Genomic DNA, 27,411 nt, shown 5'->3' on the forward strand with positions numbered 1-27,411 from the left:
CTGAGCTGCTGGATGAGGAAGCGGTAGCTCGCCATGTTGGCGTCCTTGGCGTCCCATTCGCCAGAGACTTGCTGCACCACAAGGTCCGAGTCGTCGAAGCAAAGGAGCCGCCGGATGCCAATCTCCTTGGTAAGCCGGAGGCCGTGAGCGAGCGCTTTGTACTCTGCAACATTGTTGGAGGCGCGATGTGAATCTGGAGAGCATATTTGAGCTGGTCTCCTTTTGGAGTCGTCAAGACAATGTCGGCTCCCAGACCAGTTTGCATCTTTGAGTCGTCGAAGTGCATCCGCCAATGAGTGGAATCTGGAGGCGGCGGCTGAAACTGGGTTTCATCCCAGTCGACAAGGAAGTTGGCAGCCACCTGAGACTTGATGGCGGTGCGAGGATCGTAGCGGATGTGGTTGTCTGCCATGGAGATGGACCACTTGGCGATCCGTCTAGTCGCGTCACGGTTGCCCATGATTTTTGAAAGCGGAGCAATGGCCACCATAGTGATGCATGCTCTTGCAAGTATTGCTTCAACTTCTTTGCGGCAAGGTAAACACCATAACACATTTTCTGGTAGTGGGGGTAGTTTTGCTTGGAGGTGGACAAGACCTTGCTGAGGTAGTAAATAGGGCGTTGCACTAATAGTACCTTGCCCTCCTCCTTGCGCTCAACTACCAGCACTACACTAACCACGCGAGTGGTCGCTGCAATGTATATGAGAATGGGTTCCCTTTCAGCCGGTGCTGGCAAGATTGGCAGGCTTGAAATGACCCGCTTTAGGTCGCGGAAGGCTTCGTTCGCCTGGTCGTTCCACTTGAACTTGGTTGTCTTCTTCATGAGCTGATAGAGTGGAAGGGCCTTCTCGCCGAGCTGGCTGACGAACCGGCTAAGGGACGCCAGGCAGCTGACGAACTTCTGGACGTCTAGGATTCGAGCCGGCTTCACCATCCGCTCGATGGTGCCGATTTTTTCAGGGTTTGCTTCGATGCTGCCAGCGAACACAAAGAACCCCAAGAGCTTGCCACCTGGAACCCCAAAGACGCACTTCTCCGGGTTGAGCCAGATCTTGTATTCGCGCAGGTTGGCGAATGTCTCCCGCAAGTCGTCGAGGAGGCTGAAGTGCTGCTTGGTCTTGACGACGATGTCATCCACATAGACGTGGATGTTTCTGCCAATGTGTGGCAGTAGGCACTGCTGCATGCAGCGTTGGAATGTCGCACCAGCGTTCTTCAAACTGAACGTCATGGTGGTGTAGCAGTAGGCCCCGAAGGGCATGATGAAGGAGGTCTTCAGGCGATCAACTGGATTCAGCTTGATTTGATGGTAGCCTGAATAAGCATCCAAAAATGATAGCAGTTCGCAGCCGGTTGCGAAGTCGATTACTTAATCTATCCGGGGCAAGGCGAAAGGGTCTTTCGGGAATACGTTATTCAGGCTTGTGTAGTCGATACACATTCGCTAGGTGTTGTTCTTCTTGAGCACCAGGACTGGATTGGCTAACCAGTCCGGGTGGAAAACCTCCATGATGAAGCCGGCTGCAAGGAGCCGGGCAATCTCTTCTCGAATTGTGCGTCGCTTCCCCTCGGCGAAGCGGCGCAAAGGTTGTTTCACCGGCTTTGCATCCGGTCGCACATGAAGTTTGTGCTCGGCGTACTTCCTCGAAACACCCGGCATGTCTTAGGGGGACCATGCAAAGATGTCCCGATTCTCACGGAGGAAGTCGACGAGCTCGCCTTCCTATTTGGGGCTAAGGTTAGCCCCGATTGTGACGCACTTCTTGGGGTTCGCAGGGTAGAGTGGTACCTGCTTGGTTTTTTTAAGCGGCTTGAAGGAGCCTTCGCCGGCGGACTAGGATGAAGTAGTAGGGATCGTGGCTGCTCGGTAGCCTGAGCCACGAGCCGATCAATCTTCCTTTTCTCCTCAGTAATCACCATGGAGTCGGCCAGGCGGCTGCTGTTCTGTGCACACTCGAGCGACTTCTTGTAGGCGCCAACAATGGTGATGATGCCCTTTGGACCCGCCATCTTCATCTTCAGGTAGGCGTAGTGGGGGATAGCCATGAATTTGGCCAGAGCCGGTCTGCCGAGCAACGCGTGATACGGGCTCCTGAGATCCACCACCTCGAACCATATGGACTCACTGCGGAAGTGAGCCTTGTCACCGAAAAGGATGTCCAACTGGATTTTGCCGATCGGCGAGAAGGACTGTCCCGGCACGATGCCGTGGAAGACAGTGCCGGTCGGCAGGACATCCTTCTCCTTGAGCCCAAGCTTGAGGAGGGTGTCGAGGTAGAGGATGTTGATACTGCTGCCGCCGTCGACCAACACCTGGGAGAACCGACAATTGAGCCTGTGGGAGGCGAAAGTGGGGTCGAGGACGAGCGCTTATGAGCCAGGGTTTGGCATCACCGCAGGATGGTCAACCCGGCTCCATGTGATGGGTGTTTCAGACCAGTGCATGTATTGGGGAACCGGGGGGACCATGGAATTCACCTCGCACCGGCGCTGGCGCTGGCTGTGTTTGTCGTCGCCTTCACTGGTGAAGACGACAAATGCTCCATCTTGATGGGGGTAGTCGTCGTGGAGACGGCCGTCGTCGTGAGGCGGCGGTGGTGGAGCCGGAGCTAGACCGAGAGCTGGAGCATGAGGCACTGCATGTGCACCTGGGGCTGCCGGCAGGCCCTCCCCTTGCGACAGTCGTCGTGCAAAGCTGCACTGTCAAAGGGTATGTGTAGAGGGCTTTGCACCAGAATGCATCTTGCAGGGCGCGTCAAGCATCTGCTCGAAGGACTGCTTGGGCTGCCAGTGGTTCTTGTTGGTCCGCCTCCGTTGGGAGCCGGCCTCAGTTGCCGGTGCCTCTCCCTCCATGTTGGCTACCAGCTTGTTGTTGGAGCACGAATCAAGTTGATCCGCCTTGCACTTGTTCTTGTTCTGGCCGCCTCGATTGTTGCCACCCGGCTTGGGAGTAGTCGGCGTGGGGACAACCTTGTCCGAGGCGGTCACCTTGACCTACATTGCGGAGTCGGCCTTGGCGTACTTATCCGCCTTGGCCATGAGCACTACCAGGGAGGTGGGCTTAGAGCACATGAGCTTGTGCTTGAGGAGAGTGTCGTCTCGGCAACCGTCGATGAAGTACTGGATAGCCTGTACCTCATGCACTCCCTCGCAAGAGTTGCGGAGCTCCGTCCAGCGCGTGACGTAGTCGCGAAGGGGTTCGTCGGGCCTCTGGACGCACATGGCCAGCTTGCGAGGCCGGCCAGGGCGTTTGTAGGTGCGAGTGAAGTTGCGGACAAACGCCTCCTCGAAATCAACCCATGAGTTGACGCTGCCGGCTGGAAGGCTATTAAGCCATGTCCGAGTGGAGCTGGCCAGCATGAGTGGCACGTAGTGGACGGCTACGCGCTTGTTGCCCCTGGCAATGCCAGCGGCGGTGGTGTAGTCGATCAGCCAGTCCTCTGGCTTGGCGGTGCCGTTGTACTTTGGAGTGTCCCGAGGCAGTGTGAAGCCTCGGGGAAACGGCTCCCGTCGGATCCGGGGGCCGAAGCACGCCGGACCGATGGGACCGTCCTCATCTAGAAGAGCTGATTGTGCCAGGGCGTTGAGACGCTTGCGGGCGTCGTGATCGCCCTGGGGGACACGAGGGCCGATCCGAGCCACGATCGGAGGGGAACCTTGTGAGCCGGTAGCATGGGTTCTCCCCGAACGAGGAACCTCATGTACGGAATCACTCTCATCATCCCCGCGACGCTGGCTCAAACTATGCTCGCCCTGGCGCTGAGAACACCTGTCGTGGCTGCCCTCGCCCTTCCGGTCGAAAGTGCGATGCGAGGAAGATCCTTCGGCTTGCTGAAGACCGCTGGGGTTACAGCGCTCCGGGATTGGGTCCCGAAGACACTGATTGAGCTTGACCGGGGTCGAGCCGTGTCTGCTGCTCGTTGGCGGCGTCAAGGAGATCCTTGACCCACTTCTCCTGGAAGGCGCTCTAATCACCCTCCAAGCTTGGCATCTCTGCCATGGCCGCCTGGGCCGCCCATAAGTTGGCGGCAGGAGTCTCGTAGATGGGCTGCTTGCCGCCTAGAATCTAGGCGATGACCCAGCCGCGGCCGCGGACTGAGCCAAGCCGGCTAGGGGCCTCGGAGACCGGAGTGAGGCCGTAGGGGGAGTTGTACTCGCATTGCGTGGCCTCCATCCGGCGCTTAGCCGCGGTGATGGCAATGCCCTCCTCCAAGATCTGCCTTGGAGCCTCCTCTAACGAGGCCCCTGCGTCTGTTGAGGTTGTGGAGGCAGAGATGGGCGTCTTCAATCCGGTAAGCGCGGCCTGAAGAGTGTCAGCGGTGACATCAGCAGGCGCACCAGCGTCTGCTGACGCCTTGCCATGAGTCGTGCTAGTGCCAGCACCGATGACCATCACCTCCACGACGTTGGAGATGGTGGCGACATGATACGGGGTAAAGAGCCCCACAGACGACGGAGGACCGTCAAAGACGAGTACGTTGTTGGGGTACACGTCGAACGTAGGCGTCTTAGCGATAGAGAGCCTACTGAAGCTGGCGCATAACGCCTTGACATCAAAGTCCTCACCAGGATAGCGAGGACCATCGCCGAGACGCAGATCACTAAACAGAACGATGAGGTTCTCCATAGCAGCGACGACGACGCTGGGGAGTGACTCGTCGTGGGAATCCCCGTCTGAATTCTCATGATGGACTGGGACGTCGATCATCATCGGTGAAGCCTCATCGAAGGCAGGCTCCACGGGCATGCAGATCAGTCCGGACGTGATGCATCCGGTGGTGTAAGAGCAGGGCCCCACCCAGCGCGTGAAGCCAGCCGATGCCGCGGACTGCCCCACGGGGGGGCGCCAAATGTTGGTGTTTACTCAGAACATAAGCCATGGGTAGGCTAAAGATGGTGGAAACCGAAGTGGCACCGGAGGACGCTGGAACGAGTTTGGTACAAGCATGGAACACACGATCTACCTAGGTTCAGGGCTCTCCGTAGAGATAACACCCCTAATCCTGCCAAAGTGTATGATGTATGAATGGGACTACAAAGTGCTCCTGGAGGTCTATTGCGAAAGAGGAAGAGGGAGCTGCCGGCTCGCGTCTGCCTCTCCTATGTGGTTGGTGTGTGTGCTGAGTTGACCGACCCTCTGCATGGAGGGGGCGGGGGGTTTTATAGACGAAGGTACAAGAGTGGGACTCGGCTGGCAGCCTCGCCGGCTGGCCAGGGGGGCCCATGGGGTCTTGTCTTGTCGCTGGAGGGGCCCGCCGGCTGCGAGGTCCCGTGTGGCCGTGTGACCCGCCGGCTAGCCAATAAGGCTCTTGCATAAGGTTGACGCAGGACATGTGTGGTACGTCCGGCGTCGTCCAGCGAGGATGGTCATGGGCAGGCAGTACGGCCGTCTCCACTATTCCCACGCTGAGTGCAGTAATGGAGTGGGAGTTTGACGGGCCGACACTATGCATGGTGATGGATCGGAGACGGAGGAGGTCAGCGGTGTGGCCTCCAACGCTTGTACCTGCGATGCACCCCGATCCAGTACCTTTGCTGACGCGTAGCCACCTTTAACCATAGGGTCTCGTCATGACCTATGATCTGATGTGACTTGTCGTCCTTGGCCGGCTGGTCTGCTTGAATATTCGTCGTGGGCACGGCCGCCTCACCCCTAGCCGGCTGGCTTGGCCTAGGCGGCCAGGGGGAGGTAGCCGTCTGGCCACTAGCCGACACGTGCTTCCTGGTTGGCGAAAGAGTTGCCCGCCTCGTCCCTAGTCGGCAGGTGCTTCCTAGCCGGCCAGGGGGACTTGGTCTTTACAGAATGGTCCTTGTTGTTCCTTCTTGGTCAAAGGCAAAGGATTAGGCTCGATGAGCCTACCCCGGGGTTATCCCCCCGACAGCGTGCAAGTGACTTATTGGAGATTATACATACTGATGTGTGCGGAGCAATGAGCATAGAGGCGCGCGGTGGATATCGTTTTTTTTCTCACCTTCAGTGATGATTTGAGTAGGTATGGCTATATCTACTTGATGAAGCACAAGTCCCAAACGTTTTAAAAGTTTAAGAAATTTCAGAGTGATGTTGAAAATCATCGTAGCAAGAAGATCAAGTTCCTACGATCTGATCGAGGAGGAGAGTATCTGAGTTATGCGTTTGGTGCTCACTTAAGACAATGTGGAATTGTTTCACAGTTGACACCACGTGGAACACCACAGCGTAATGGTGTGTCCGAACGTCGTAATCGTACTTTGTTAGATATGGTGCGATCTATGATGTCTCTTACCGATTTGCCATTATCGTTTTGGGGATCTGCATTAGAGACAGTTGCATTCAATTTAAATAGGGCACCATCAAAATCCGTTGAGACGACACCATATGAGCTATGGTATGGCAAGAAGCCAAAGCTGTCATTTCTTAAAGTTTGGGGATGCGATGTGATACGTCTCAAACGTATACATAATTTTTGATGGTTTCACGCTGTTATCTTGTCATCTTTGGATGTTTTATGCACCTTTTATATATTTTTTGGGACTAACTTATTAGTTCAATGCCAAGTGCCAGTTCCTGTTTTTTTCTGTGTTTCTGGCTCTTTTCAGATCTGATTTTGGAACGGAGTCCAAACGGAATAAAATCGCCGAAATGATTTTTTCCCGAACGGAAGAAGATCACGGGGCCTGTGGGCCAAGCCAGGAGGGCTCCAGGGAGCCCACAAGCCCCCACAACGCCACCAGGGGGAGGCGGCGGTGGCAGGGCTTGTGGCCTCCCTGAGCGCCCCCTAACCTAGATCTTTGGCCTATATATTCCCTAAAATACAGCAAAAAATCAGGGGAGCCACGAAAATACTTTTCCGCCGCCGCAAGCTTCCGTTTCCGCGAGATCTCATCTGGAGACCCTTCCCGACACCCTGCCGGAGGGGACTTTGGAGTTGGAGGGCTTCTTCATCATCATCATCGCCCCTCCAATGACTCGTGAGTAGTTCACTTCAGACCTACGGGTCCGTAGTTAGTAGCTAGATGGCTTCTTCTCTCTCTTGGATCTTCAATACAAAGTTCTCCATGATCTTCATGGAGATCTATCCGATGTAATCTTCTTTGGCGGTGTGTTTGTCGAGATCCGATGAATTGTGGATTTGTGATCAGATTATCTATGATATATATTTGAGTCTTTGGTGATTTCTTATATGCATGATTTGATATCCTTGTAAGTCTCTCCGAGTCTTGGGTTTTGTTTGGCCAACTAGATCTATGATTCTTGCAATGGGAGAAGTGCTTGGTTTTGGGTTCTTACCATGTGGTGACCTTTCCCAGTGACTGTAGGGGTAGTAAGGCACACATTAAGTAGTTGCCATCAAGGGTAACAAGGTGGGCTCTGTCGTTGATATGAGATTGTCCATCTACATCATGTCATCTTGCTTAAGGCGTTACTCTGTTCTTTTGGACTTAATACACTAGATGCATGCTGGATAGCGGTCGACGTGTGGAGTAATAGTAGTAGATGCAGACAGTATCGACCTACTTGTTTTGGACGTGATGCCTATAGATATAATCATTGCCATAGATATCGTCATGACTTTGCGCGGTTCTATCAATTGCTCGACAGTAATTTGTTCACCCACCGTCTACTTGCTTTCATGAGAGAAGCCACTAGTAAACACTATGGCCCCCGGGTCTATTCACATCTATCGTTTACACCTCCGCTTTTGCTTTGCTTTGTTACTTTGTTGCTTTCAGTTCTCACTTGGCAAACAATCTATAAGGGATTGATAACCCCTTCATAGCGTTGGGAGCAGGCTCTTTGTGTTTGTGCAGGCTCTTGTGATACTCCTTCACTGGATCGATACCTTGGTTCTCAAACTGAGGGAAATACTGACCATCGCTGCGCTACATGACTCTTTCCGCTTCGAGGGAACACCAATGCAAGGCTCCAAGGCCACGAGGGAAATCCTTTGCATATTTCCTAGGAAGTCCCTTAAGGCGTAGCCGTAGCAGAAGGATTCATGTTGCTGTCGACACACCTATTTCTGGCGCCATTGGAAGGTCTTTTGTTGAAGTGGCACAGCTGACATCACGGTGCTTATGTCAAAAAGCTTCAGCCTGAAAAGCTGGAACCCAAAGCGGAAAAGTGCGTCTTCATAGGTTACCCAAAAGAGACAGTTGGGTATACCTTCTCTCTCATATCCGAGGGAAAAGTGTTTGTCATTGAGAATGGAGCTTTTTCTGATAAAGAGTTTCTCTCGAAAGAATTTAGTGGGAGGAAGATAGAACTTGATGAGGTTACACAACCTCTGCTTCAACGAGATGGTGGCGCAGGGCAGATATTTTTTTTCTGTCGAGGCAACACTAGTTGAATAGGAAGCTAATGATGATGATCATGAAGCTTCAAATCAAGTTATTGTCGGACCTCGTAGGTCGACAAGAGCAAGTACTGCTCCCGAGTGGTACGGGAATCCTATCTTGTCTATGATGTTGTTAGACAACAATGAGCCTGCGAGTTATGGAGAAGCGATGGTGGGCCTAGATTCCAAAAAATGGTTAGAAGCCATGAAATCCGAGATAAGATCTATGTATGAAAACAAAGTGTGTACTTTGGAAGTATTACCTCAAGGTCGCAAGGCTATTCAGAACAAATGGATCTTTAAGAAGAAGACGGACGCGGACGGTAATGTGACCGTTTATAAAGCTCGACTTGTGGCAAAGGGTTTTTCACAAGTTCAAGGAGTTGACTACGATGAGATTTTCTCACCCGTAGCGATGCTTAAGTCCGTTTGAATCATGTTAGCAATAGCTGCATTTTTGGATTATGAAATCTGGCAGATGGATGTCAAAACGGCATTCCTTAATGGGTTTCTTAAGGAAGAGTTGTATACGATACAACCCGAAGGTTTTGTCGATCCAGACAATGCTGACAAGGTGTGCAAGCTCCAGCGATCCATTTATGGACTCGTGCAACCATCTCGGACTTGGAATCAGCGCTTCGATGAGGTGATCAAGGCGTTGGGTTTATACAAGTTTTTGGAGAAGCTTGTATTTACAAGAAAGTGAGTGGGAGCTCTATAGTGTTTCTAATATCATATGTGGATGACATAGTGTTGATTGGAAACAATGTGGAGTTTTTGGAAAGTGTAAAAGATTACTTGAATAAAAGTTTTTCAAGGAAAGACCTAGGAGAAGCTGCTTACATATTGGTCATAAAGATCTATAGAGATAGGCCGAGGCACTTGATAGCTCTTTCACAAAGCACATACCTTGATAAAGTTTTGAAGAACTTCAAAATGGAACAATCCAAGAAGGGGTTCTTGCATGTGTTACAAGGTATAAAGTTGAGCAAGAATCAATGTCGAGTAACTGCACAAGATAGAGAAAAGATGAGTGTCGTCCCATATGCTTCAGCCATAGGGTCTATCATGTATGCAATGCGGTGCACAAGACCGGATGTCAGCGTGGCCATAAGTATGGCAGGCAGGTTTCAAAGTGATTCACGATTGGAACACTGGGCGGTGGTCAAGATTATTTTGAAGTACCTGAAAAGGACTAACGAAATGTTTCTCGTTTATGGGGGTGACGAAGAGCTCGTCGTAAAGGGTTACGTCGACGCAAGCTTTGACACCGATCCGGATGACTCTAAGTCGCAAACTGGATACGTATTTGTTCTTAACGCGGGTGCGGTAAGCTGGTGCAGTAACAAGCAAAGCGTCGTAGCTGATTCTACATGTGAAGCGGAGTACATAGGTGCCTTAGAGTCGGCCAAGGAGGGTGTCTTGATGAAGCAGTTCATGTCAGATCTTGGAGTAGTGCCAAGTGCACTGGATCCAATCAATCTGTTCTGTGACAACACTCGTGCCATTGCTCTAGGCAAGGAACCAAGGTTTCACAAGAGGACGAGACACATAAAGCGATGCTTCAACGCCATTCGCGATTACATCAAGGACGAAGACATAAATATTTGCAAAGTGCACACGGATCTGAATGTTGCAGATCCGTTGACTAAACCTCTACCACGAGCAGAGCATGAACAACACCAGAACTGTATGGGCGTTAGATTCATTACATTGTAAATCACATAAAGATGTGAGACTAGATTATTGACTCTAGTGCAAGTGGGAGAATGTTGGAAATATGCCCTAGAGGCAATGATAAAATAGTTATTATTATATTTCTTGTTTGAAGATAATCATTTATTATCCATGTTATAATTGTATTGAATGGAAACATAAATGCATGTGTGGATATATAGACAAAATTGTGTCCCTAGTGAGTCTCTAGTTGACTAGCCCGTTGATCAAGGATGGTTAAGGTTTCCTCGCCATAGACAAAGTATTGTCACTTGATGACGGGATCACATCATTAGGAGAATGATTTGATGGACAAGACCCAAACTATGAACGTAGCATATGATCGTGTCATATTGTTGCTATTGTTTTCTGCATGTCAAGTATTCATTCGTATGACCATGAGATCATGTAACTCAATGACACCGAGGAATGCCTTGTGTGTATCAAATGTCGCAACGTTACTGGGTGACTATAAAGGTGCTCTAGAGGCATCTCCAAAGGTGTCCGTTAAGTTAGCATGGATCAAGACTGGGATTTGTCACTCCATGTGACGGAGAGGTATCTCGGGGCCCACTCGGTAATACAACATCACATATAAGCCTTGCATGCAAAGTGGCTAAAGAGTTAATCACGGGATCTTGTATTATGGAATAGGTAAAGAGACTTGCTGGTAACGAGATTGAAATTGGTATGGAGATACCGACGATCGAATCTCGGGCAAGTAACATAGCGAAGGACAAAGGGAATTGTTTATGGGATTATATGTACCCTTGACATCCAGGCCCCGCTATTGGATATTGACCGGAGAGTGTCTCAGGTCATGACTGCATAGTTCTCGAACCCGCAGGGTCTGCACACTTAAGGTTCGGTGACGTTTTGGTATAGTTGAGTTATAGGTGCTGGTGACCAACTTTTGTTCGGAGTCCCGGATGAGATCATGGACATCACGAGGAGTTCCGGAATGGTCCAGAAACGAAGACTGATATATACAAAGTTGATATTTGGAATCCGTAAGAATTTCGACATTGACCGCAGTGTACCGGGAGTGACGAATGTGTGTGGGGGCCCACCAGGTGGGCCCACCACTCCCCAAGAGGGCCACATGTACTTGATGGTGGCGCAATAGCTCTTTGTAGGCTGACTAGTCAACCAAAGAAAGCCCATGGGGTAATAGTGGAAAAAACCAAAAGAGGTGGACAACTTGGGGAGGAGTCCTACTCCAAGTAGGATTGGAGGAGGACTCCTCCTCTCTAGCTTTGGCCGAGCCCAAGGAAGTTCTCCTTGGTGCTCAAGGCTAGCCCCTCCTTCCTCCTATATATACTAGAGGTTTTAGGGTTTTTGAGACACAATTTCAGCCACGTGCAACCCTCTCCTCTAGTTTGTAGTTCGTCCTCTAGATCGGATTTCTACGGTGCTTAGGCGAAGCCCTGCAGGAATAGATCACCACCATCACCGGTGCACCGTCACGCTGCTGGAGAACTCATCTACTTCCCTGTCTCTCTTGCTGGATCAAGAAGGTGGCGATCGTCATCGAGCTGTACGTGTTCTGAATGCGGAGGTGTCGTCTATTCGGTGCTACATCGGGACAGATCGTGGGACGGCGGCGATTTGGATCGCGAAGACGTTCCACTACATCAACCGCATTTCTTAACGCTTCCCGCTTAGCAATCTACAATGGTATGTAGATCCGATCTCCCTCTCATAGATGATCATCACCATGATAGGTCTTCGTGTGCGTAGGAAATTTTTTGTTTCCAACGCAACCTTCCCCAATAAACCGTCCTAACCTTAGTTGTGCAACCATGATACCCCTTTATGGGACGGGGCTTTGTTGATTACCTTGGTCGATGCTAATAGAGGGCCCGCATTACTAGTGGTGAAAGAGTCGAGTCGCTCTCTCGATACGGGGTCATGCCAAGTAGGGAAACCATGGGTTGTTTTTACAAACAACAATGATGGTGCAGGTGTGCACACAATCACCTATGGAAACTTTGGCCCCTTTGTGGTTCGGCGGGGAGGTCGTATGGAACAAAGAACACACACTACGAGGCAACACAACGATGAGACTCGGGGTTTTTACCCATGTTCAGGCCGCTGTGAAGCGCAAAACCCTACTCCTGCTTTCATGGATTGATTGGGGAAGACGAAGAATCCACGGAGCTCCGCCCCGGCATGGATTGCCGAGGAGAGGTATCACGTATGTACACTTACACTTGGTTCTAATATCGTGGGGACCTAATCTACCAAGTGTCGAATCTCCAAGTGTACGAATCCTTTGCTAGGTCGCCTCGGGCCTCCTTTTATAGATCAAGGGGCGTCCACAGTGGCAAACAGTCATGATCACATAGCTAACAGTGCTATCATACCTAACTCTCGCACTTAAGACAAAGTGCCATAAATGCGGCCTACGTGGCGACCAGGGGTGCGTTCCCGGAGGGCTTCTGCCACCTATGAGCTGGTCGTGGCTTGGGGTCTTGACACGCCTCTGGACAGGTGTCAACAGGTCCCAATATGTCTTCCGTTGCGTCGCCTAGTCTTGGTGAGAGCCACGTAGCCATCTGGGAGCTTGACACCTCATCGACAAGTGACTAGAGTAGTGATGAGGTGGAGCTATGGCAGGATGGCCCGTACTTGCTAGGGAGGCGCCTTGTCGGGTCTTGGTGAGGATGCTTGTGACTTCGCCCCTCGCAGGCATCGGGGGTTCTTGGCACGTCTTTGGTTGTTGGTGTAGGTCTTGCTGACATCTGGTTCCGACTCTTCGCTTGGGTTGGTAGTTGCTCTTGAGTGGTTATGCTCTCAACACATGTGCACAAGTCAGGCGCACTAGGTACCCCATTACTAGTGTACCGCTAGGAGCACCCGGGCCTGGCCCATAGGTGCCCGCCTAGCGATGTTAGGTCAGGCCTAAAGTTCGTGCGCGGGCATTAAATTCGCAAACAGGTAACCGCCAACCCACTACTCCGCACTGTCCCACCACTTTAGGTCGTTTCCGCCACGTGCGCCATATGCATAGCATGAATCTCGCGGTGGGTGCGTGTGGCTTAAAGTCTTGGTCATGGCAGAAGCCGCAATGTCGTGGATTGGATTGATTGGGAGGTCACCTATTCATCCTTGATGGAGGGCAATGGCATAGGTGGAGATGGGCGGCAACCCTTGGAGAGTAGGAGAGCCAGCCCCCCGCACTCTACCTCTAAAAGCGGGAGGGGTGCGGTAGACAATGCTCATCCATTCTTCTCCTCTTCTCCACCCTAGGGTTGCTCGACTTGCTCTTCTCCTCTCGTCCTTTGAGGTGGCTTCTGTTCTTAGCCATGGTGGGGAAGTGTGGGTGTCCCCCATCTTCTGTGGGGTAGCAAGAGCTTCCTGTTCGGACCATGCAACTGCTTCAGTCATTGTGACGGAGGGCGGCACCAGTGCTCGAGGCGGGGGCGCTGGATGGGCCCGGGGCTGCCGAGGAGCTCTTGGTCGAAGGGGGCGGGGTGTTATAACCGATGAAGCTGGCGCCTCCATTGTCAAGACACACCGAAGGTATAGCGCTGGAGTTCATCGTCAGGCTGCATGGTCCTCGGCGCGGCCGTCTACGCCTCCCCCACCCTTTTTATAGGGTGATGGAGGTTGACAAGCCACACTCGGCTCCGCATACATCGTTGTAGCAATGGCGCCATGTATGTCGAAGCTGAATATCCAATGCCCCGGGGCATGTTCTTGAGGCATAGGTGGAGGACCTTCGCGCGTGCCCACAACTTCATGGCGGGGCATGTTCTCCGCTTCAAGCTGGTGGAGGCCGACATGCCCTCCGTCAAGATCTATGGGCACTCAGGAGCTCGTTTTGGCTGCTACGAAGAGAGCTCAAGTCATGCCGAAAGTTTTTTCTCGAGCGATAGTGATGAGGAGGATAGCGCTCGGGAGGATGGAGATAACGAATCCCCGACCGTCAAGTCAGAGTACGACAGCCCGGGCTCCAGCCGACTGACTGTCCATCAATCACACCATCACAGTCAGCTGACGCCCCTCCCCACCCGGCAAGATGGTCTTGCCGGGGCTCCTTGGCCCGGACGCTGCCTCATCTTCCAGCTGGGCTTCGGCAGGCCTCATGGACTTCGACTTTGTCTTCACCACCGGAGGGCGCTCCAAGCCTCGTCCATCTGGTCCTGGTGGGGTCAGGCTGGGCTTCTGTTCGGGCCTCTCCATGCCCTCTTCTTCTCATCCATCCAATCCCTAAGGGGAGATTGACAAGAAGGGCATTATGGGGCACTTATCTTTTTATAAAGCAAAAGGTCTTAGTCTTGCACTAAATTTTTACTAGTGGAAATGTAATCTATTTTATCCATTTTGTACAGAAGAATGAATAAAATAAGCGTTGTTCATCTTTCTCGAGTACTATCGCTTCGCCTTTCTATACGCATTGTGTTGTATGTTCTTGCCGCACCAGACTCCTTGCCGGGTTGGAACAAAGCACAAGTGTTGAACGAGGAGCAAGCCCCCTGGTGACCCACGATCATCGTCCCCTGGCAAGGCCCCTTGTCGATATCGGCGCGGTCCTTCCCCCGAGGCTATTAAGCGACAAGAGACGAAGGACGGCTCGTCTCGACAAGGGTACCTATCATGCAAAGAGTTCCATTGCACACAATCGAAAAGGAGCGGCAACGATTTCCTCGAAGAAAAGAATGGAACCTGTTGGTGCACTAAAGATTGGGGTCTCCAGTGCCCCGGACTAGTGCACGGACACCGACAGACCCTTTGCAGCGACAAGGCGCGTCGCTGGAGCCAATGGCAGAAGCAAGATTCAGAAGCCCGCCAAGTACAGAATTCAAGCCCCCGGCAAGCACTCGTTTGCTGGGAATGAAGAAGAGACCCCGACAGGAGCCCCCTGCAAGGGGGAGATGGACAATACCAAGGCGAGACCCTCCCGCCAAGGAAGGAGACCTGAGCCCCGGCAAGCCATCCTTGCCAGGAAGATTGACAAGGCCTCGGCAGACTATAGCCACCGTGCCGAGAGGAACAAGAAGAGCCCCGGCGAGGTAACCCTTGTCGGGGAAGAAGAAGAGAAGGCCCGAAGAGAGGCGCGGGCCCTGGGTGCCTTCGCGTCCTGTGAACGCCTCCACCGACGAACACGCCACCGCCGATGCATGGACCACACGTCCACCCACACGCCGGCGCAACACCCAGAAGTTGCCACGTGTGGGTACGTGTCCCCCCCATTGACGAAGTCAGGGAAGTGTGTCAAAGCATTTAATGCACCATGATACGTCCATTTTGCATCATGCTTTTATGTTGATATTTATCGCTTTATGGGCTGTTATTACACTTTACGGTACAATACTTATGCCTTTTCACTCTTATTTTGTAAGGTTTACTTGAAGAGGGAGAATGCCGGCAGCTAGAATTCTGGCCTGAAAAAGGAGCAAGTTTGACATACCTATTCTGCGCAAATCCAAAAGCCGTGAAAATCAACGAGGAATTATTTTGGATTTTATAAAAAATACTGGGCAGAAGAATTATCGGAGGGGAGCCACCAGGAGGCCACAAGCCTGCCAGGCGCGGCCTACCCCCCTTGCTGCGCCTGGGTGGCTTGTGGGCCCCCTGTTGCCCCTCCGGCTCCCATCTTCTGCTATAAGGAGGGTTTCTTCCCAGAAAAAATCAAGAGGAGGCTTTCAGGAGGAGACGCCGCCACCACGAGGCGGAACTTGAGCAAAACCAATCTAGAGCTCCGGCAGGGCCGTCTTGTCGGGGAAACTTCCCTCCCGGAGGGGGAAATCATCGCCATCGTCATCACCAACACTCCTCTCATTGGAGGGGACTCATCTCCATCAACATCTTCATTAGGACCATCTCATCTCCAAACCCGAGTTCATCTCTTGTAACCAATATCCGTCTCGCGACTCCGATTGGTACTTGTAAGGTTGCTAGTAGTGTTAATTACTCTTTGTAGTTGATGCTAGTTGGATTACTCAGCATAAGATCATATGTTCAGATCCTTAATGCTATTCAATACCTCTATGGTCATGAACATAAATATGCTTTGCGAGTAGTCACTTTTGTTCCTGAGGACATGGGATAAGTCTTGCTATAAGTAGTCATGTGAATTTGGTATTCGTTCGATATTTTGATGCGTTGTATGTTGTCTTTCCTCTAGTGGTGTTATGTGAACGTCGACTACATAACACTTCACCATTATTTGGGCCTAGAGGAAGGCATTGGGAAGTAATAAGCAGATGATGGGTTGCTAGAGTGACAGAAGCTTAAACCCTAGTTTATGTGTTGCTTCGTAAGGGGCTGATTTGGATCCACTAGTTTAATGCTATGGTTAGACTTAGTCTTAATTCTTCTTTCGTAGTTGCGGATGCTTGTGAGAGGGTTAATAATAAGTGGGATGTTTGTCCAAGTAAGGGCAGCACCCAAGCACCGGTCCACCCACATATCAAACTATCAAAGTAGCGAACGCGAATCATACGAACATGATGAAAACTAGCTTGACAGAAATTCCCATGTGTCCTCGGGAGCGCTTTACCTCATATAAGAGTTTGTTCAGGCTTGTCCCTTGCTACAAAAGGGATTGGGACTTCTTGCTGCACCTTTGTTACTATTGTTACTTGCTACTCGCTACGAATTACCTTATCACACAAATATCTGTTACCAATAGTTTCAGTGCTTGTAGAGAATACCTTGCTGAAAACCACTTGTCAGTTCCTTCTACTCCTTGTTGGGTTCGACACTCTTACTTATCGAAAGGACTACGATAGATCCCCTACACTTGTGGGTCATCACACCGCAGTAACACTGTGGCGCTCGGTCGGCGCTGTTCCACTCATGAACCACCGTTCACCCACTGAGCCACTATGGTGACCCCTTTGCTATAAAAGGAGGCCCGAGGCTCGGTAGAAGGGACTTTTGGCTTTTTGACTAATCGAAAGGTTGTAAAAGGGACAGATCTATAGTAAACTAAAACGAATAACTAAACACATGCATGAGTAGGGTTTTACGCACAACGCGGCCCGAACCTGGGTAAAAACGACCTTGTCGGGCCCTGACTGTTGGTTCTGCTCTTGTTGCGACCCCTCTCCCCGTCAAACCAGTAAAAGGGGACCGTTGAGGCCCCCATAGGTGTCGATCCTTTCACCGACATCTTTGGCGCGCTAGGTAGGGGGGATCACCGGAAGCAGGACGGCGTCAGCGCCGCCCCGATTCGACGAGCCGTTCCACGGCTCCACGGATCTCAGTTCACCGCAGCATCTTCTCGAAGTGGGAGGAGGCAATGTCTGCTCTACCCGCGCACGAGAGATCATAGTGCCTCCATAGGTGCTATGCGAGCGCGGGTGGAAGGAGTGGAAGCCCCGAGCTCTGCGTCTCCCGGCCAACACACCTCCTTGGAACGCCCGCGCTGCTGTCGAGGGCGTGACAGGGGGCTTCGGCCGTCGACGCTTACTTCGACCGTCGCACATATCCGGAGTACTCCATGGTCGTCGAGGATGCGTCCGAGGCCCCGAACCGCCCCTTCACGCACCCTCCGGCTCGCATTTCTCCTTGGAGTGTTGTGACAGCAGAAAGATGCGCTCGGGGCTCAGCCAACAAATCTCTTGTAAAAGACATGAGAAAGCGATGCGCCCCGGCGTGCCTCTTTCCTTCAGAGTGGCCAAAGGCCACCGACGAGAACCTCGTCGGAAAGGAGGCCGATGGAGGCAACATCATCTTGTCGGGGGTACGGATATTCCTCCCCGGCAGCACCTTCAGACGTTGCGGCTAAGAATGACGCGACGTGCAAGATAAGTACAGAGGCAAACTTCTTGCCAGACTCTTGGTAGACTAGTTGTATCCTTTTGAAGCATCGAATTTTGTATGAAAATCTCACGTGCAGATGGACATTGCTAGGATCAGTGCACTCCGACTTCGTTTCGAACCTGTTCAACGACTTGAGCGGCCACACAGCACCCTCATCTCGTTTTGAACTCGTTCAATATTTCGGACGGCTACGTAGAACTGTATTTCGCCTCGAGACGCACTCAACGACATACATGGTTGCACTGAATGCGGCAAGGAGTCTTGCCGGTGATGACCTCCTCTGTTGAGTTTTCTGAGGATCCGCTCCTCTAAGCACTCGCGGCAGGATAAGTCAAGCCGGCAAGCATCCGCAAAATGCAAAGGAATAATCATACAAAATGAGAGTGGAATAAAGGATGCATCTATTCATTCATTTGTCTGGATACACTTTGATTCCACTTACAAAGCGTTGTTGTCCTAACCTAAACACTTTGTCTTTTGACGAGGGACAACCTATGCGAAGGGTGTGAAGCTCAAGAAGGAAAAAAGGTGGCAAGACCCTCTGAGCAACCTAGGCTGGTTCCTCTTGGACCAGCATTGCACAGAGAAGAACGGGGCCAGGAGGGAAGACGGAGCCGAACTTCGAAAGCTGCCAAGAAGATGAGGCAGCGTCGGCTTTTTTGGCGCGCGGGTCTCGGGTCAGGACGAAGTGAGCCGCGGGCTGACGGTGATGGTGTGACCGACGGTCAGTCCGAGGTCAGATCCTCATACGCGGGCTTAACCTGCTGAGGGTCTGACCCGTTCCCGTTGTCGCTACCATCCGACCCTTCCTCGTCACCGCCAGACGAGGAAGGGCTGTCAGTCCCGCTCGAGCTCTCTTTGTAGCAGCCGAGTCGCGCACCTCATCTCCCATACAGCTTGACGGAGAGCAGGTTGTCCGCCGTCATCTTGAAGCGGAGAACGTGTCCATCCGAGAGATTGTGGGCACGAGCGAAGCTCTTCCAACCACGGCCAAGGAACAGGAGCCGGGGCCCCAGATGCTCTACGGCCACTGGTACGGCACCATTGCCGCAGCCGTGTACCCGTAGACATAGCACCGGGGGCTTCTCTTCCTCCATTGCCCTGGCAAAGGCGTGGGGAAGCTTTAGCCGGTTCCTGATGCATCCTCGCAATTCGACAAGGATCTCCAATGGGGTCCTTTTGACGTGAGTTCCTGTTGGACAAGCGTAGGAGAAGGCGGAGATGTTGGAGCAGCACTCCGCCTCCCCAGGCCACGTCCTCGGCGTCCTCGGCCCCTCACGCCTCTCCCGCCACGGTTGACGGGGCTGCCGCTGGCTGTGGCCCCTAAAGTTGTGGCATGATCCGAGCGGGATCCCCTTGCCGCCCTGGCGGCCAGCGGTGGCCGACCCCGTCCCCTAACCATGGTTAGGGTCGGGTGCCACCGGCAAAGCTAAAAGAAGCAAGAGAAGACAAAGTGATATGCGCGGAAGGCTTCGAGAGTGAGATGGGTGGGCAAAACCTCCAGGCAAACACCCTAATTTATAGGGCAAAGCTCGGAGGCCACCCTCCTCGCTCCAGAAGCCACTGCCCCTCTCGTCCAATCGCCCTGAAGTCACGAGCGAAACATGGAACCGCCCTGATGCGCCAATGCATGCAGGGACGGGTCCATCAACGCCCGTGGCTTTTGAGGCCATGATCGCCATTTTCCCGACCGCCGCTGCACATGTCCTACACGTGGCAGAGGTGTTTTCAGGGAATAAAGGGGCCATCACTACGCGCACGCTGCGCACCCTCCCATTTCGCGCGTTCAATGCACGATGTGGGGAAAGCAAGCCTGTAATGGCTCAATTCTGATAAACCCGACGCCTGCGAGTCCGCGCACCACTTTGGGCCTGGACCAAAAACGCCTCGCATGCGTGTGTGGCCCAGGCCCGGGGGCTCCTGTCGGGGCACTAAAGACTGGAGTCTCCAGTGCCCCGGACTAGTGCGCGAACACCGGCAGCCCCTTTGCCGTGGCAAGGCACGTCGCTGGAGCCTTGGGCAAAAGCAAGACTCGGAAGCCCGCCAAATATAGATTGCAAGCCCCCGACAAGCACTCGCTTGCTAGGATTGAAGAAGAGACCCCAGCAGGAGCCCCCTGCCGGGGGTTGGACAATACCAAGGCGAGACCCTCCCACCAAGGAAGGAGGACTGAGCCCCGGCAAGCCATCCTTGCCGGGAAGATTCACAAGGCCTCGGCAGGCCATCGCCTCCCTGCCGAGAGGAACAAGAAGAGCCCCGGCAAGGTAACCCTTGTCGAGAAGGAAGAAGAGAAGCCCGAAGAGAGGCGTGGGCCTTCGCATCCTCTGAACGCCTCCACCGATGAACACGCCACCGCCGATGCATGGACCACGCGTCCACCCACATGCCAAAGCAACACCCCGAAGTTGCCATGTGTGGGTATGTGTCCACCCCACCCCATCCTGACGAACTCAGGGAAGTCTGTCGAAGCATTTAATGCACCGCAGTAACACTGTGGCGGTCGGTCGGCGCTGTTCCACTCGTGAACCACCGTTCACCCACTGAGCCGCTGTGGTGACCCATTCGCCTATAAAAGGAGGCCCGAGGCTCAGTAGAAGGGACTTTTGGATTTTTACTAATCGAAAGGCTGTAAAAAAGAGAGATCTACAGTAAACAAAAACGAATAACTAAACACATGCAGGAGTAGGGTTTTACGCAAAACGCGACCCGAACCTGGGTAAAAACGACCTTGTCGGGCCGTGACTGTTGGTTCTGCTCTTGCCGCGAACCCTCTCCCCGTCAAACCAGTAAAAGGGGGACGTTGAGGCCCACATAGGTGTTGATCCTTTCATCGACAGAACCACACTTAAATTAAGGTAGTTTAAACTTATCTCTTTGGGGGGAAGCCCCCTTGAAGCTGCGATGGTTCCTTTTACTTGCCTTTGGGATGTCTCCCGTTCACCTAGAGGCAAACCATACAGAGCAAAAGAGAGGCACTAATACGTCTCCGTCGTATCTACTTTTCCGAACTCTTTTCCCCTTGTTTTGGATTCTAACTTACATGATTTGAATGGAACTAACCCGGATTGACGCTGTTTTCAGCAGAATTGCCATGGTGTTGTTTTTGTGCAGAAATAAAAGTTCTCGGAATGTCCTGAAAATTTATGGAGAATTTTTTTGGAATAAAAGAAAAATAACTGCGCAAAGATCCACCGGAGGGGGCGTGCTAGTGGGCCACAAGCCCCTAGGCCGCGGCCACCCCCCTAGGTCGCGTCGTGAGGGCTTGTGAGGCCCTCGTGGCACCACCGCCCCCAAACTCAGCTCTATATCTTCCGTCTCGCCCGGAAAAAAATCGGAGAGAAGGTTTCATCGTGTTTTACGATACGGAGGCGCCGCCACCCCCTGTTCTTCATCTGGAGGGCAGATCTCGAGTCCATCTTGGGCTCTGGAGAGGGGAAATCATCGCCATCGTCATCATCAACCTTCCCCCATCGCCAATTCCATGATGCTCTTCGTTGTTCGTGAGTAATCTCATCATAGGCTTGTTGGACGGTGATGAGTTGGATGAGATCTATCATGTAATCGAGTTAGTTTTGATGAGGATTGATCCCTAGTATCCACGATGTTCTAGATTGATGTTGCTACTACTTTGCCATGCTTAATGCTTGTCACTAGGGCCCGAGTGCCATGATTTCAGATCTGAACCTATTATGTCGTCGCCAATATATGTTTGTTTTACATCCTATCTTGCAAGTTGTATTCACCTACTATGTGTTATGACCCAGCAACCCCAGAGTGACAATAGCCGGAACCACTCCCGGAGATGACCATAGTATGAGGAGTTCATGTATTCACCGCGTGTTAATGCGTTGGTCCGTTCTTTATTAAAAGGAGAACCTTTATATCCCGTAGTTTCCATTAGGACCCCGCTGCCACGGGAGGGATGGACAATAGATGTCATGCAAGTTCTTTTCCCTAAGCACGTATGACTACATACGGAATGCATGCCTACATTAGATTGACGAACGGGAGCTAGTCACTTATCTCTTCGTGTTATAGTTGTTACATGATGAATCACATCCGTCATAGTCATCAATCACCGATCCACTGCCTACGAGTCTTTTACTACTGGTCCTTGCTACATTACTTTGTCTAGGCTTGTCCCTTGCTACAAAAGGGATTGGGGCCACTTTGCTGCTACTACCCTTGCTACTACTGTTACTCTGCTGCTGCTGCTACTGTTGTTCCTTGCTACTTCGCTGTTACTTGTTGCAAGATCCTTTTTCATCACCGTTGGCGAGGAAGAATAGTTCCCCGACCATGTGCAACCTACTGGCGCCATTGATACAACAATTAGGAATAGTCTGCCGTCAACAGATCTATTTCTGGCACCGTTGCTATCATACCACTTTGCTACTGATACTTTGCTTGCAGACACTAATCTTCCAAGAGTGCTTGACTCTGACAAACTCAGCTGCTAATACTTGAGAACATTCTTTCGCTTCCCCTTGTGAGTGAATCAATAAATTTGGGTTGAATACTCTACCCTTGAAAACTGTTGTGATCCCCTACACTTGTGGGTTATCACGCACCGTCCTCTTGAAGAGAGAGGAGACACGATAACAAGGATCACAAGTCCATCAAGGACTCTTAATAATTGGTAAACTAGGGCAATAGTGACATCATAACACAAATAAATGTGTAATGCGTGATGCATATGAAAATGATGATATGATGCAATGCCTAGCTTTATTTATGCACAAGGTTTGCTCCTGGCTTTGTACAAAGGGTTAGATGAAACTTCTGCAAAGCTTGTACAAAAGGTGGTTGCCGGGGACTGGGCCCGGCTGTTGGAATTATGCCCTAGAGGCAATAATAAATATAGTCATTATTATAATTCCTGTATCAAGATAATCGTTTATTATCCATGCTATAATTGTATTGAATGAAGACTCATTTACATGTGTGGATACATAGACAAAACAATGTCCCTAGAAAGCCTCTAGTTGGCTAGCCAGTTGATCAAAGATAGTAAGTGTCTTCTGATTATGAACAAGGTGTTGTTGCTTGATAACTGGATCACGTCATTAGGAGGAGCACGTGATGGACTAGACCCAAACTAATAGACGTAGCATGTTGATCGTGTCATTTTGTTGCTACTGTTTTTCTGCGTGTCAAGTATTTGTTCCTATGACCATGAGATCATATAACTCACTAACACTGGAGGAATACTTTGTGTGTAACAAATGTCGCAACATAACTGGGTGACTATAAAGATGCTCTACAGGTATCTCCAAAGGTGTTCGTTGAGTTAGTATGGATCAAGACCGGGATTTGTCACTCCATGTGACGGAGAGGTATCTCGGGGCCCACTCGGTAATACAACATCACACACAAGCCTTGCAAGCAATGTGACTTAGTGTAAGTTGCGGGATCTTGTATTACGAAACGAGTAAAGAGACTTGCCGGTAAACGATATTGAAATAGGTATGCGGATACTGACGATCGAATCTCGGGCAAGTAACATACCGAAGGACAAAGGGAATGACATACGGGATTATATGAATCCTTGGCACTGAGGTTCAAACGATAAGATCTTCGTAGAATATGTAGGACCCAATATGGGCATCCAGGTCCCGCTATTGGATATTGACCGAGGAGTCTCTCGGGTCATGTCTACATAGTTCTCGAACCCGCAGGGTCTGCACACTTAAGGTTCGACGTTGTTTTATGCGTATTTGAGTTATATGGTTGGTTACCGAATGTTGTTCGGAGTCCCGGATGAGATCACAGACGTCACGAGGGTTTCCGGAATGGTCCGGAAATGAAGATTGATATATAGGATGACCTCATTTGATTACCAGAAGGTTTTCGGAGTTACCGGGAATGTACCGGTAATGACGAATGGGTTCCGGGAGTTCACCGGGGGGGCAACCCACCCCGGGGAAGCCCATAGGCCTTGGGGGTGGAACACCAGACCTTAGTGGGCTGGTGGGACAGCCCAAGAAGGCCCTATGTGTTGGGGAACGTCGCATGGGAAACAAAAATTTTCCTACGCGCACGAAGACCTATCATGGTGATGTCCATCTACGAGAGGGGATAAGTGATCTACGTACCCTTGTAGATCGTACAGCAGAAGCGTTAGTGAACGCGGTTGATGTAGTGGAACGTCCTCACGTCCCTCGATCCGCCCCGCGAACAATCCCGCGATCAGTCCCACGATCTAGTACCGAACGGACGGCACCTCCGCGTTCAGCACACGTACAGCTCGACGATGATCTCGGCCTTCTTGATCCAGCAAGAGAGACGGAGAGGTAGAAGAGTTCTCCGGCAGCGTGACGGCGCTCCGGAGGTTGGTGATGACCTTGTCTCAGCAGGGCTCCGCCCGAGCTCCGCAGAAACGCGATCTAGAGGAAAAACCGTGGAGGTATGTGGTCGGGCTGCCGTGGAAAAGTCGTCTCAAATCAGCCCTAAAACCTCCGTATATATAGGTGGGAGGGAGGGGAGGAGGCAGCCTCAAAACCTAAAGGTTTGGCCGAAATTGGAGGTGGAGGAGTCCTACTCCAATCCTACTTGGAGTAGGATTCCACCTTCCCACTTGGAAACTCTTTCCACCTTGTGTTTTTTTCCTTCTCAAACCTTATGGGCCTTAGTGGGAACTTATTCCAGCCCACTAGGGGCTGGTTTATCTCTTCCCATAGCCCATGAGACCCCTTGGGGCGTGACACCCCTCCCGATGGTCCCCGGCACCCCTCCCGGCACTCCCGGTACACTACCGATGACCCCGAAACTTTTCCGGTAATGCACGAAAACCTTCCGGTAACCAAATGAGGTCATCCTATATATCAATCTTCATTTCCGGACCATTCTGGAGACCATCGTGACGTCCGTGATCTCATCCGGGACTCCGAACAACATTCGGTAACCAACCATATAACTCAAATACGCATAAAACAACGTCGAACCTTAAGTGTGCAGACCCTGCGGGTTCGAGAACTATGTAGACATGACCCGAGAGACTCCTCGGTCAATATCCAATAGCGGGACCTGGATGCCCATATTGGATCCTACATATTCTACGAAGTCTTATCGTTTGAACCTCAGTGCCAAGGATTCATATAATCCCGTATGTCATTCCCTTTGTCCTTCGGTATGTTACTTGCCCGAGATTCGATCGTTAGCATCCGCATACCTATTTCAATCTCGTTTACCGGCAAGTCTCTTTACTCGTTCCGTAATACAAGATCCCGCAACTTACATTAAGTTACATTGCTTGCAAGGCTTGTGTGTGATGTTGTATTACCGAGTGGGCCCCGAGATACCTCTCCGTCACACGGAGTGACAAATCCCAGTCTCGATCCATACTAACTCAACGAACACCTTCGGAGATACCTGTAGAGCATCTTTACAGTCACCCAGTTACGTTGCGACGTTTGATACACACAAAGCATTCCTCCGGTGTCCGTGAGTTATATGATCTCATGGTCATAGGAACAAATACTTGACACGCAGAAAACAGTAGCAACAAAATGACACGATCAACATGCTACGTCTATTAGTTTGGGTCTAGTCCATCACATGATTCTCCTAATGATGTGATCCCGTTATCACGTGACAACACTTGCCTATGGCCAGGAAACCTTGACCATCTTTGATCAACGAGCTAGTCAACTAGAGGCTTACTAGGGACAGTGTTTTGTCTATGTATCCACACAAGTATTGTGTTTCCAATCAAAACAATTATAGCATGGATAATAAACGATTATCATGAACTAAGAAATATAATAATAACTAATTTATTATTGCCTCTAGGGCATATTTCCAACAGTCTCCCACTTGCACTAGAGTCAATAATCTAGTTCACATCACCATGTGATTCCAACGAATCCAACACCCATATAGTTCTGGAGTCTGGTCACGTCTTGCTCGTGAGAGAGGTTTTAGTCAACGGTTCTGAAACTTTCAGATCCGTGCGTTCTTTACAAATCTTTATGTCATCTTATAGATGCTGCTACTACGTGCTATTCGGAAATGCTCCAAATATCTACTCTACTATATGAATCCGTTTCACTACTCAATAGTTAATCGGATTAGTGTCAAAGCTTGCATCGACGTAACCTTTTATGACGAACTCTTTAACCACCTCCATAATCGAGAAAAATTCCTTAGTCCATTAGTTACTAAGGATAAATTTTGACCACTGCTAGTGATTCAATCATGGATCACTCTCTGTACCTCTCAACATACTTTGAGTCAAGGCACACATCAGGTGCGGTACACAGCATGGCATACTTTAGATTCTACGGCTAAGGCATAGAAGACGACCTTCGTCTATTCTCTTTATTCTGCCATTTTGAGTCTTACTCAAATTCACACCTCACAACGCAACCAAGAACTCCTTCTTTGCTGATCTATTTTGAACTCCTTCAAAAACTTGTCAAGGCATATATCTTGTCGAAACTTCCATTAAGCACTTTCGATATATCTCCATAGATCTTTGATGCTCAACGTTCAAGTAGCTCAATCCAGGTATTGCTTTGAAAACTCCTTTCAAACAACCTTATATGCTTTACAGAAATTCTACATTACTTCTGATCAACAATATGTCTACCACATACACTTATCAGAAATTCTACAGTGCTCCCACTCACTTCTTTGGAAATACAAGTTTCTCATAAACCTTGTACAAACCCAAAATCTTTGATCATCTCATCAAAGTGTATATTCCAACTCCGAGATGCTTGCACCAGTCCATTGAAGGATCACTGGAGCTTGCATACTTGCTAGTATCTTTAGGATCGACAAAACCTTCTGGTTGTATCACATACAATGTTTGCTCAAGGAAACCGTTGAGAAAACAATGTTTTGTCATCCTACATGCAATATTTCATAAATAATGCATCAACAACTAACATAATTCTAACAGACCTTTAGCATCGCTACGAGTGAGAAAGTCTCATCATAGTCAACTTGTTTGATCTTGTCGAAAACATCTTAGCGACAAGTCGAGCTTTTCTTAATAGTGACTTATCACCATCATCGTGTGTCTTCCTTTAAAGATCCATTTTTTTCAATAGTCCTATGACCATCAAGTAGTTCTACCAAAGTCTACACTTTGTTTTCATACATGGATCCTCTCTCGGATTTCATGGCTTCCAGCCATTTGTCGGAATCTGGGCCCACCATCGCTTTCTCCATAACTTGTAGGTTCACTGTTGCTCAACAACATGACTTCCAAGACAGGGTTATCGTACCACTCTGTAGTAGTACGCGACCTTGTCAACCTACGAGGCTTGTAGTAACTTGATCTGATGCTCGATGATCACCATCATCAGCTTCCACTTCAATTGGTGTAGGCGCCACAGGAACAACTTCCTGCGCCCTGCTACACACTGGTTGAAGTGATGGTTCAATAACCTCATCAAGTTCTACCACTCTCCCACTCAATTCTTTCGAGAGAAACCTTTCCTCGAGAAAGGATCCGTTTCTAGAAACAAACACTTTGCTTTTGGATCTGAGATAGGAGATGTACCCAATTGTTTTGGATATCCTATGAAGATGCATTTATCCGCTTTGGGTTCGAGCTTATCAGACTGAAACTTTTTCACATAAGTGTCGAA

The sequence above is a fragment of the Hordeum vulgare genome, chromosome 6H (assembly GCF_904849725.1).
Source record: "Hordeum vulgare subsp. vulgare chromosome 6H, MorexV3_pseudomolecules_assembly, whole genome shotgun sequence".
NCBI lineage: Eukaryota > Viridiplantae > Streptophyta > Magnoliopsida > Poales > Poaceae > Hordeum > Hordeum vulgare.